This window comes from Salmo salar, chromosome 21, assembly GCF_965601325.2.
Source record: "Salmo salar chromosome 21, fSalSal1, whole genome shotgun sequence".
Classification (NCBI taxonomy): domain Eukaryota; kingdom Metazoa; phylum Chordata; class Actinopteri; order Salmoniformes; family Salmonidae; genus Salmo; species Salmo salar.
This window is the reverse complement of record NC_138311.1, coordinates 20,620,307-20,632,830: the sequence shown is the minus strand read 5'-3', so window position 1 is coordinate 20,632,830 and position 12,524 is coordinate 20,620,307. Positions and strand designations below refer to the sequence as shown.

The 12,524-nt window shown below is 41.2% G+C and overlaps 1 long non-coding RNA gene across 2 annotated transcripts; it reads right to left on the bottom strand.

The window, feature by feature from the left end:
* Positions 1 to 3,202: 3,202 nt before the first annotated feature.
* LOC106581915 (uncharacterized) lies at positions 3,203 to 8,734 on the bottom strand. Of its 2 annotated transcripts, XR_001323199.3 has the most exons (4): positions 7,937 to 8,734; positions 7,228 to 7,819; positions 6,434 to 6,496; positions 3,203 to 6,308 (listed from the first exon to the last, which is right to left on the bottom strand). It is a non-coding gene; the product is annotated as an uncharacterized LOC106581915 (long non-coding RNA). The 2 variants fall into 2 exon arrangements; XR_014382011.1 differs by having other exon boundaries at positions 7,228 to 8,615.
* Positions 8,735 to 12,524: the final 3,790 nt, after the last annotated feature.

Sequence of the window (12,524 nt, the reverse complement as noted above, 5' to 3'; positions counted from 1 at the left end):
TGACACACAAACCAGACCAGACCGCACCATTTAGCGCAAGGATGGGGGCCACTCCAAGTGAGGCAACGCTGCTGATCTTTTTTTGTTGTTGATCTAATTCATCACTCGACCTAAATGTTAAGATTGAGGTAAATATGCACAACGGTCATCACCACAGTAATGATGATGCCTGTTTTAGGTTTGATAAAATGCCAGTGTGTGTGGAAAGTAGCCAAAATCATCTAATTCTAGATGTGAGCTGCCTTCCTCCTTACAAAATACTCTACCAACCGGCATGGTTGTCACACTAGGTTCTAAAATTCAGATGTACCAACCACACTCTTAGGCATATATAACATAAGAAAACAAATAACAAGGATGGTACACTAAGAGCCACAAAATAACCATACAATAGTCACCAACTACACTTAAATGACTACTCTGTACATGACGGACTTAAAAATGTTTACAAACCCTCAAATAAGTGATTCACTCGCAGTGAGTTTATCAAAATAGTTGTGAGTGTGACATATTAAGAGGGGGGGGGGGGGGGGGGGGAGTGTCTTTGTCCGAGTTTATGGAGCAGAACAAACAGTGGATGCAGTGATTTAACGTTGACAGTAACACCATGCAAAACAGCAGAATTATTCATATAATAACTGCAGCTCCGGGAGACACCAAACACTGTACTAAAGGTGACTAATGTATTCACAAAACCTATGGACTCAATTTATTGGACCAATAGAGTGATTTGTTTCACAATTTGAAAAGTGAATGATTATATGTTGACCAATTAAAATTAAATCGTTATAAATTGGACATTATCCTCATGAATGATATTAGCTATACGGAAATACTATATTGCATGGAAGTCAGAGAAAGGATACATCATTATGAGTGTGTAAAATACTCCCTTTCGGTTCTGAATCTAAACTTAAACATTTTATGTAGCCCATTTTTTGGTATCTCATTTTCATGATACAGTAATCTCTTTCAAAACAAGGTTCATAATTAAATACAATTTAACTTCATAACAAACTCTATAATAACTACATCAACTCCACTCTATAGTGTGTATAACTGTTTCTCTACTCCTAGCAGAGAACGGAGTTTTTCCAGTGAAACCCAACAATCAATGAGATTAAGGTCTATCATCTTCCCAATATCAGATAGCAGCTCTCTACACACTACAGCACCTCCCTGTTACAGCTCTGGGAGGATAGGATTCACAGCACCCAGCAATTATCTGTAATGTGGGAGGAAAATCAATGTGGCCATGGAAAGCCAGTAAGGTCACAAAGCCCAGGGTGTCACTTAGAAATTAGCACGGACTGGCTGTTGGAACCTTTTTAAAGCATGACTGGCTCAATTGTCAAAGCTAGAAATCATATGGTTTTTGTGATTATTGTGTTTTTGCTATCCATTGTAAATAGCGTTTGTAGGCCTGCAGTATGTGGCCAAATTGTATCTACGATCATATGTAATCCATTCCTCTTTTTTATATGTTCTATTTATATCTGTAAATCGACCAATGAAATCAAGCCGCAGCCGGCCATGATTACAGACACCTGTGTGTCTCCTTTCAAACTATATAAACTAGTGACCCGCAGTTTGTCGTTATACCCTGATGAAGACAGCTTGGCTGTCGAAACGTTGGTTCTAAAATGATTGCATCTGAGCTCCGAGTGCGCGGCTCTCCTTTTCTTTTTTCAAATGTCCTTGTTTTGTCTACCTGACAAATATATTCTAAGGCAGACCTAAACAGTCATGTGCTCTTGGCTTACACAGAAATGTTTTGCATTATCCTACTTGACTATTGCTACAGCTGTGAAGACACAACTAAAATACATCCATCTGTTAACTGTGATAACTTAGCACATTACAAAGATTGTGAAAATACTAACACTAGAAATGTGCTTCAAACATTACCTGCAGACACAGAGCAATAACACAGTAATAACACATGCATATTTCATGTGTAGCACTACATACAAAGTATTGCAGTATCCAAATCATTGTACTCTACAGTATCATCAGTCAGATCAGCACGCTGGAGTAGATTAATATCAAATAAATAAAAAACTCACTTCTGTTGATCTAATTGGTGCTCGTCCATGGCAAAACTGGCATCACAGACTTGCTCTACTGCAGGTACACCACTGTGTTCTATCTCCATGTTCTCCCTCCAAGGTAGCCTCTAACTAATGGGACAAATAGAAAGAATACCTGCGATCTACCATATGCCCCCTCTATCCTGGAGAGGAGGGCTTCTCTTCCAGCCTTCTCTGACTGTCTTCCTTGACTGTCTTCTGGAGTAAATCCTATCAACAGCCGGATGATATTGAGAAGAACGTGGAAATCAATAGATGGGGGCCAGTTATGTTTCAATGTTCAGTCTAAGTGGAAATGTGAAACTGCATGGCTTTTGTAAGTGGTTTATCAAGAGCTTGTCTCACATCTAAATTGCATTTTTCTCTCACCATTACTTCCATTTCCCCCTTTCATTGTAGAGGAGATGGGCTATCAAGTGTGAAGACTGATAGTCAGCACTCAGACCTGATAGCTTCCTGACATTCACAGCCCTGTAAAGACATTCAAATGTCTCTCATAGGTTTAGCAAAGATCTCATACTTGAAAAACATGTAACAGATACTAAGCCTTTTGGCTACTATATAATTATAATTACAATAAAGGTGATAATGTTGATAGAAGTAACATGTTTTTCAGCAGTGAGTCGGGCACCTGGACACTGTGTACTCAAAAAGCTCCAGAGTAATCCAAAATAGTGTGCAGCATATTGATGTACTTTGGACGTTCTTATTATCTTATCCAATGATACTGTGGGTATTGATTTCCCATACACAATATGGCTGAAACCATCTGAATGACTGTAAAAATATACTATATTTCATGAGAGAATTATATTAAACTATTAAATTAATTGCAGGTCAAAAGTAAATATTAACCTATTAAAGTAATTGCAGGTCAGTGTTTCAAAGTGCTCTACTTAGAGAGATGATTCAGTACTACCATATAATTGGCTGATGACTCAGTTTAAGTACATGGGTGAAGTGGCATGAAAAATCCATCACTTCCTGTGGTGTCAAGCAGTGACACGTTTTGCATTTTGGCATCTGTAAATAAAACAATGGCCCACACCCAGGCAATGAAATCATTCATGAGGAGACAGGCACAAATGTTATCAAGAGACACAATGACACAATCAAATTCCAAAGCACTTCTTTATCATTGTGGTAAAATAGTCTCCCATGAGTACATTTGGAGCCTATGCCAGGACACAGATGACTGTGTATGGATGCAAGATGTTCAGAAGCAACAGACTACATAGAAAATGGAGTAATAACAGAGCTCTTCAACAAATTAAAGTAAACCAAAAAGCATATGTTCCGAGGAATCCAATTCACTCATCAGCTAAATGGGTAGGCATAAACTGAACTCATGTGGAAAATGGCCCTACTATCTTACACATGGATTAAGGCTAAATAGGGGAAGCATCTGAAACGCTCTTTTTGTCTGTCAAGGTAGGCTACGTTGTTTATTGTCCATTGAAAAACATAGGGCGACTATAAAAAAGTATCCTTACAGAATACAGGGAGTAATGTTACTATCATGCAAAATATTAAAGACTTTGACCCATGAGCAAAACATTTTCAATAAAATCTGACAATAAAACCTCTCACAAATCAACAGAAATGTGAGAACAAGTTGACTCTCAGACATTGTAAATGTTCTGATGGCATCCACTGCCCGTCTAGACCAAACAACAGCACAGACACGTGACCAATGAGGGAATTACACTTTGAAACCGACCAAGTAACACCGTCGGAATGTGTAATTTGTTTGCTACAGTCTAACAGCGTTATGGAAATACAAAAGGCAATCATTCGTTAAATGAATAACCTACACCTCAAAAAATAATGTAATGCTTTGATGTGTGTTTTAGGCTAGTGATGTGAATATGCATTTTTGCAAAGTGAGCGAGTCAGAACAGGAGTGTTGGGAAGATAAAGCTTAGGCCTCCTCTCATTTCTTCACTCTGCAGCCCACTTGAAGTCCCAGGGCAATGGTGTAGAGATAACCTAATAAATCATTGAAGGAAATAACTCCCACATTCAGCAGCCCCAGAAGCCTTGCAGGCGCGAAGCAGCGAGCTCCGGTGAGACAACAACAACTCAGGCTGCATTATGAACCCTCTGCCAGCCACAGACTACACGGTGTGCTCCAGTCCCAGCTCCCTGGCACTATGGGAGCCTCTGGTAAAAAAAAAATGTTTTCCTCTGGAGGAAAAACCTTAACAGCTGTGGGGATTTCAAATCAAACAACAAGCAACCAAGGTATATGAATGACTAGTTGTGGAGCTCATCGGAGGGTCATAGTCCTCAATGATAGTTCAACTTTCAGCCGGTCAAGTCAGCTTGGGAGAGTTCGCGCACCAGCGCCCTCTACTGAAGAACATTTGAATCACGTCTGATAAGGCCAATGAACACCGTGCCTCATTGCAAGCCCCACCTTCCACAGGTGATAAACCTGTCTGTGGAAATTAAAAAAGGCATGGAAAAATAATCAAATTCTCAGAGTCCACAAGGCGTCGTTGAACCCGTTTAGATGGCACTTTATGGGAGACTCGCTGTCTGTGTAGACCAATGGCTTGCATGCGCAGTGTTGCCCTGGATTATGCAAACAGTGACGTTGGGGTACAGGCTACAATTCATTGTGCATCCCCAAGGATTTAAAGGCATCATTATGTCAACTGTTCCTGAGGCCTCAGTGCCCATTTTGAGGGAGGAGATTTCTTCCCTTCTCCAGAAGCAGGCAAACCGAATGGTTCCTATGTCAGAGGCCCAGGACGGCTGGTATAGCCGGGTATTTCCTGGTTTGGACTTTGCATCCCTTTTTAAACCTGTGTGTCCTAAACAAGCACACCTGTGTCTACAAATTCAGAATGCTCACGAACAGCCTGTTGTTACAGTCAGTGCGCTGGGGCAATTGGTTCACCTCCATCGACCTGGAGGCGGCGTACTTTAGTGGCCATATATTACCCTCACAGAAAGTTCCCGAGTCTCCCTTTCGGGCTTTGCCTCAAGTTTGGCACCTATGCGGTGTCTGGGGCTCAGGATATTGGACTACCTGGACAATTGGCTGGTGGTAGCAGAGTCAAGGGAGCAGGGGGTGTTACACACATCCATGCTGGTTTCCCATGTTCAGTTTATGGGTTTCATAGTGAATCAATAGAAGAGATGTTTGAGTCTACAACGCATTCCGTTTCTGGGTCTTGAGTTAGACTCGGTTGAGAATTGTGCGTTCTTGTCCTTGCAGAGGGAGACCGGTTTCCGGCTTTGCTTGGCTCAATTTCGGCTGCCTCCGCATATTGGGGATGATGGCTTCTATGATAGCCATGGTTCCTTTCGGGCTGTTGCTGATGCAACCTTTTAAGGAAGTGGGGAATAGACATTCGCTTGGACACATCGTGCCACCTAAACCGGTCACTACGGGTGTCCCCGTCCTGTCTACGTGCTCTAGCACTGTGGATGGACTTGCGGCTGTTGTCACTGGGGACCCCCATGGGTCAAGTTATATCCCATAAGGTGGCATACATCAACAGACAGGGATGCTATGGTCTCGCCCCGTATTTTCCTTGGCTCGCTTTCTACTGCTGTGGAGCAGTGAGCACTTTCCCTCGCTCTGGGTAACGCATCTCCCCAGCAGTCTCAACACAGGTGCGGAGCCGCCTCAACACGGTGGAAAGTTTGAACTTGTTTTTATGGCACGGCATTGTCATGTAGCTTTCTATTTCTTTTGTTGTTGTCGTCTTTTGTTATTTTTACCCCATCATTTTTTGTATTTATTGATTACTAAAATGTTAGAACATTTCAAATTGTGTTTTCTAGAGCTTCAAAAGGGCATATCATACACTGTATTCAAACATTTTGCTGTAATTTTCACACCTGATCTACATTAATCCTTGGAGAACATACAGTATATTTAGAAAAGGAATACTTTCACCAAATTGCCTAAATGGATTCTCTAAACATTTCATCTCCTAGGCCTATATCATAAGATCTTTTGAGTAACTGTGGTTCAGGTCATGTTATGATATGACGAAAGGAATATAGCCTTTGAGCAGGACATGTAATGTCCATGGCCTTTTCATTGCAAACGTTCTGATCTTCTCAAAAATCTATGTTTGCCGGGTTGTGTCTCGCCCGGGGGATGCTTTTACATCTCTGGGAGGAAGGACTTCAACATTGTACAGCAGCTGATATCTGGTTCCATCTGAGTGAAAGCTCCTTGGCTACAACAACACCAGGCTGTAAAGGAGGAAAGCAGACAAAAAGTAGAAATAGACAAGACATTAAAACCCTGCATACCAGCCATACATTAACTGACACCCAAGTCCAAGCAATAAGCTCAAAGTACAAAGACAAAATACTACCTCAAGTGTTGCCTGTTCACCTTCGATCATCTCCTTGTACTGGTGGCGGAGAGCAGGTTTATGCTGAAAGATAAATTCCAGAAACATAAATTAAAACATGAATGAATTAATGTCCTACTGCTTATTTTTTGCCTGTTGACTGCTACAGCTGTACTGAAATGACCTATACACACTTAACCTGCTTCCAGACCAACAATGGCAATGCAGACACAATATAAAAAGCAAGATTTAGCAAACATTTAGCTTCATGGTTACCAGCTGGCTAAATGTAAATAGTATTTATCTAGCTAGCCAGCTAGTTGAACAAGCAACAAAACCGACCTAGAAATCTATAATCCAATAGCTAGCTAGTACTTAGATTTATTTTCATTGTGGCTAGCTAGCCAATTTAGCATGTGTCACTGTAACATAACATGGGGTTTGATTAGCTTGCTAATCGATTAGCATTCGCACCCTAGCGACTATCTTCGACAGCTAGCTAGTTAAATATGACAAACTGGAAAGCATGAAAAAGATGATCATCATGTCATGCATGCCTTAGCACATCATCAATCACATTAACAGCATAATGCAAATGGACAGCTCTGCTAGCCGTCTTAACATTACTTTGTCTCGCAACGAGTCATCTGTAAACAACGGCTCGTTGCAGGACAAAGCAAGCGGTAAAGGTACCTGTACGCAACTGTCTAGCTACCTACCTATATAGCTAACAACAGCTAACAATAACTTTTTGATTCAGTTAAGACAACGTATGTACATGTGGCTATCTTGGCATTTTAACTGTAGACTCTTACCGGTATATTATATGGATTATGATGATTCACAGCAGACTTTTCTGAAACGCTTTCAAACGAATCCGTCCAACTCGGCTTCAACCAGTCCAGACTGCTTTAGGCACAGAAGACAGAGCTGTGTCGATAGTAGCAGCGGTATCCAGGACAACACTGGTATTGAAAGCAGTAGCTACACTTTACATGTAGTCCACGATGAAAATATTAGTTAATCCAATGGATCCTTCAAATATTCGCGGTAGCAGAGAACAGTATTGTGCCATTTGACCGAGCAGGCTTAAGTGGCAGAATGTCCCAGCTCCCTCATTATCTCAACCAATCATGGTTTAACATCTTCGTGATTTCAAATTATATTTACAGATTACATATGAGTTTGTTATTAAGGCACATGAAAAAGTTCACATGTTCAAGAAGGCATTTCTGCAAAAAAAACGCATTTTGATGAAAATATGTTTGTTTTTTATGTTCAAATGCCTCTCCTGTGAGGTAGTGACATGCGACACAGGCCTGTTTCCTGTGAAAGAGGGATCCGCAGGCCAAACACGCCGGCTCAAAGTCAGTCTAGTTTTTCAGGTCAGGCAAGAGCGTATGTTCCCTAAAAAAATGTAATATATAATGTTAAACTGCATGTTTAGGCCTACATTTTGTCGTTCTTTGTTGTTGTTGTGAACACTTCAATAAAGCAACGTTAATAGTAATTGTTGATACATACCTATCTTATTGGGCAGCAACATAAACACTGTTGGAGCTATGTTCCCCTACTACAACCCATGAATGGTGTACACCTGGCTGAATAGACAAGGGTTTGTCTTGAATGGTCCATCTGCAAACCAGTCCTTTAAGTCACACAGGTATTCCAAGTTGCTTGTGGTTGTGAAGATCAGAATTCTTTCTGGCCTGGGTCCACTATCATGCTAGAGGAACAGCTCTCAGGAATGACGAGTTCGGAGAGGGATGTAGGTACAGGGGGTGCCGTGTTGTTCTTCTGTCCGTGCCTCCTCACCAACTTCTTCATGTTCTTCAGAGAGGGAATTTCTCCCCAAATACATGCAGGCAAACAATGTGTACCACGGTCCACAACTTGGTCGGTTTCTTCCTGGGTCTTCAGGCTTCTCCCCTTCAGGCCATTCATCATCTTTCGAATCCGGGATATGGTTGTATTCTCTAAATAACTTGGAGATAACCCCATCAGTGAGGATTATGCAACCTCGGCATTCGAAAACGACATATTCAGTGAACTTCCAGAAGGACTTATTTGAGGTTTGTCGTTATTTACGGCAGGATATTTTTTTCCGCAATCTAAAAGTCGTATTCCTATGAACTTCTAGTTTAGCGAGAGCCACTTTATCAGAGTGCTACGTCATACCGGATGGATTTCTGTCTGCTTGAATGCTAACTCGGATACATGTGAAAACATGAAATGACCCAGAGAATCGACAGAACATCACTCAGAGATGCACAAAAACAATATAACATTGAAATGGGTGAACCTTTCCTTTAATGGAAACCTAGCTAGTGTAAAGCCACAAGGTGGCTCTGTTCTGTAGAGAATGAATGACATTAATGAACACTAACGTCATACCAAAGGGAATGAATAACCAGTTCCAAAATTCCAGCAAGATGAGTGTAATGTCAAATCACCCCAACATTAAGACTAAATAAACACAGTGTCCCAACCCTGAAGCAAAAAATTGGGGAAACAAGGTTTTGCTTGTGTTAAAGAGATAGGGATAGAAACACTACAAGACCAAAAGTATGTGGACACCTGCCCATGGAACATCTCATTCCAAAATGATGGGCATTAATATGGAGTTGGTCCCCTTCTTTGCTGCTATAACAGCCTCCAATATTCTGGGAAGGTTTTCCACTACATTTTGGAACATTGCTACGGGGACGTGCTTCCATTCAGCCACAAGAGCATTAGTGAGGTCTATGTTGGGCGATGAGGCCTGGCTCGCAGTCGGAGTTCCAATTCCTCCCAAAGGTGTTCGATGGGGTTGAGGTCAGGGCTCTGCAGGCCAGTCAAGTTCGTCCACACCGATCTCAACAAACCATGTCTGTATGGACTTTGTGCATAGGGGCATTGTCATGCTGAAACAGGAAAGGGCCTTCCCCAAACTGTTGCAACAAAGTAGGAAGCACAGAATCGTCTAGAATGTCATTGTATGCTGTAGCGTTAAGATTTCCCTTTACTGGAACTAAGGGGCCAGTAAAGGGAACCATGAAAAACAGCCCCAGACCATTATTCCTCCTCCACCAAACTTTACAGTTAGCACTATGCATTGGGGCAGGTAGTGTTCCCCTTGGCATCCGCCAAACCCAGATTTGTCCGTCGGATGCTAGATGGTGAAGCGTGATTCATCACTCCAGAGAATGCATTTCCATTGCTCCAGAGTTCAATGGCAGCGAGCTTTACACCACTCTAGCTGATGCTTTGCATTGCACATGATGATCTTAGGCTTGTGTGCGCTGCGTGGCCATGGAAACCCATTTCATGAAGCTCTCGAATGAACTGTTTTTGTCCTGATGTTGCTTACAGAGGCAGTTTGGAACTCCGTAGTGAGGGTTGCAACCGAGGACAGGCAATTTTTACGCGCTACGGTCCCATTTTAGCACTCGGCGGTCCCATTCTGTGAGCTTGTGTGACCTACGACTTTGCGGCTGAGCTGTTGTTGCTCCTAGACATTTCTACTTCACAATAACAGCTCTTACAGTTGACCGGGGCAGCTCTAGCAAGGCAGACATTTCACGAACTGACTTGTTGGAAAGGTGGCATCCTATGACGGTGCCACGTTGAAAGTCACTGAGCTCTTCAGTAAGGCCATTCTACTGCCAATGTTTGTCTATGGAGATTGCATGGCTGTGTGCTCGATTTTATACATCTGCCAGCAACGGATATGGCTGAAGTAGCCAAATCCACTAATTTGATGGGGTGTCCACATACTTTTGTATATATTGTGTACTGTATGTCCGTATTTCCCGTAGTTTTCCCATTCATAATGGACTGTTATTGTTGGATGTTTATGTTTAACCTGTGGATCCTAAACGGCTTCATATGTACAGCAAATATATGTACATTTTACATTTAAAACTTGTACAGGGAAGTGCATGGTGCCATAGAGTACACAGAGTTCACATTTGTCCCATACAGTGTCCAACTCTACCCATAGCCTATAGGTCAGTAGGTGAAGGTCAATGGATGTAAGCTCCTCAAAACGTAGTTATCCTGTACCAGGGGTGGGCAACTCCAGTCCTCGAGGGCCTGCTTTTTCTCCATCCCTAGCAAATACAGCTGATTAATCAAATTGCATTAAAAACTGAAGATCATGATTAGGTGATTATTGGAGTCAGGTGTGTTATCTGCGGCTGTGGTAAAACTGTGACTCCAATCAGGCCCTTGGGGATTGGAATTGTCCACCCCTGCTAGAGGGAATGACATAATGGGAAGTCTGATTGGAACATTCAGGGGTCTTACTCTAAACCTTGTGAGCAAATAAGTGGATCAAACGAGAAGCAACTCTTATAATCTCTTCTGATATCTGTTAGTGGTTTCCAGTATCTGATTAATTTTAATCAGAGCTATACAGTCCTGGTTCACAAGCTATGTTATCAGATGTGTCCTTTCCCTAGGGTTTCCACAGGAAGAGACTGTTCCCATATTTGCCAAATGTCTCAGCAGCAGCAGAAGCAGCTTTACTCCAAGGGAAAAAGGCTGGTGAGCTAAGTGGCGAGTTTGAATCGAGACAGAGCCAAATGATAACATATTAAAGGAATTATTGTGTTTCCTTTGGAAATGGCTATATCAACAGACTTAACTTTAAGGAACCTTGTCCAGTGTTCTTTTTTTGATTATTGAATGGAAATATTAAGATGACTGAAATTGTGAAGTACACTTACAATCTTAAAAATAAAGGTGCAAGTTGGAACCAAATAATGTTCTTGAGAGCAATGCCATAGGGGAACCATTTTAGGGTCTCTGAAGAACCATTAATGGGATGGTTCTTTGAAGACACATACAAAACCAGAAATGTTTCGGCCCTCCAGGACCGGAATTGAATAGCCCTTGTGTTGGGTTTTAAGCCTTATTTGCATTTTTACCAGGGTGCCTTCCGAGCGAATTTTTACCAGTTCCACCCATGACTGTGTTTGCTAGTGACAGAGAGATGGTTGTTGCATTCATTCATTTAAATTTTTTAAAGATATATTTCATAAGGCCTTCTTTTGAGGGCCTTGTTTTACCATAATACAGTGACCAGAAACTCATAGTTTACAGGCTACATCAGGCCTGCAAGTCACATTATGCTGGCTTGCAAAGTGATGTGTAATTCCTATTGGAGTACCAGAGTGGGGATATCCAACTTTTTTTTTCTTCGCTACCTGCATTCAGAATGACTGTCAGGGTTGGGAAGACTAAGATATGAGATTAATTTTAACATCTAAACTGGAACAACTATTTCAGTAACAGGTGCAATAAGTCCAATTAAAAGATTGGAATAGTTTAGAAAAATGTATGTTATTTATATTTTAGTAGCATAAGATCAATTAATCAATCGACCTGCAATAGATCACACTGGGAAATATGATAATGATGGGCTTGGTTTTGGTTCAACTGGTTATTAGCACCAGTGGTGTAAAGTACTTAAGTAAAAAAACTTTCAAGTATTACTTAAGTAGTTTTTTGGGGTTATCTGTAATTTACTTTACTATTTATATTTTTGACAACTTTTACTTTTACTTCACTACATTCCTAAAGAAAAGTATGTACTTTGTACTCCATACATTTTCCCTTACACTCAAAAGTACTCGTTACATTTTGAATGCTTAGCAGGACAGTAAAATGGTCTAATTCACACACTTATCAAGAGAACATCCCTGGTCATCCCTACTTCATCTGATATGGCGGACTCACTAAACACATGCTTCATTTGTAAATGATGTCTGGGGGAGTGTGCCCCTGTAAATAAAAATAACTAGAATATGTGGCCATCTGCTTTGCTTAATATAAGGAATTTGAAAGGATTCATACTTGTACTTTTACTTTTGATAGTTAAGTATATCTTCATTTGTACATTTACATTTGTATGTATTATGGATCCCCCCTAAGGCAGCAGCTACTCTTCCTGGGGTCCAGCTAAATTAAGGCAGTTATACAATTTTAAAAGCATTACAATACATTCATAACCGATTTCACATCACACTAAGTGTGTGCCCTCAGGCCCTTACTCCACTACCACATATCTACAGCACAAAATCTATGTGTATGTGTGTGTATGGTGCGTATGTTATGTGTGTGTATGCAT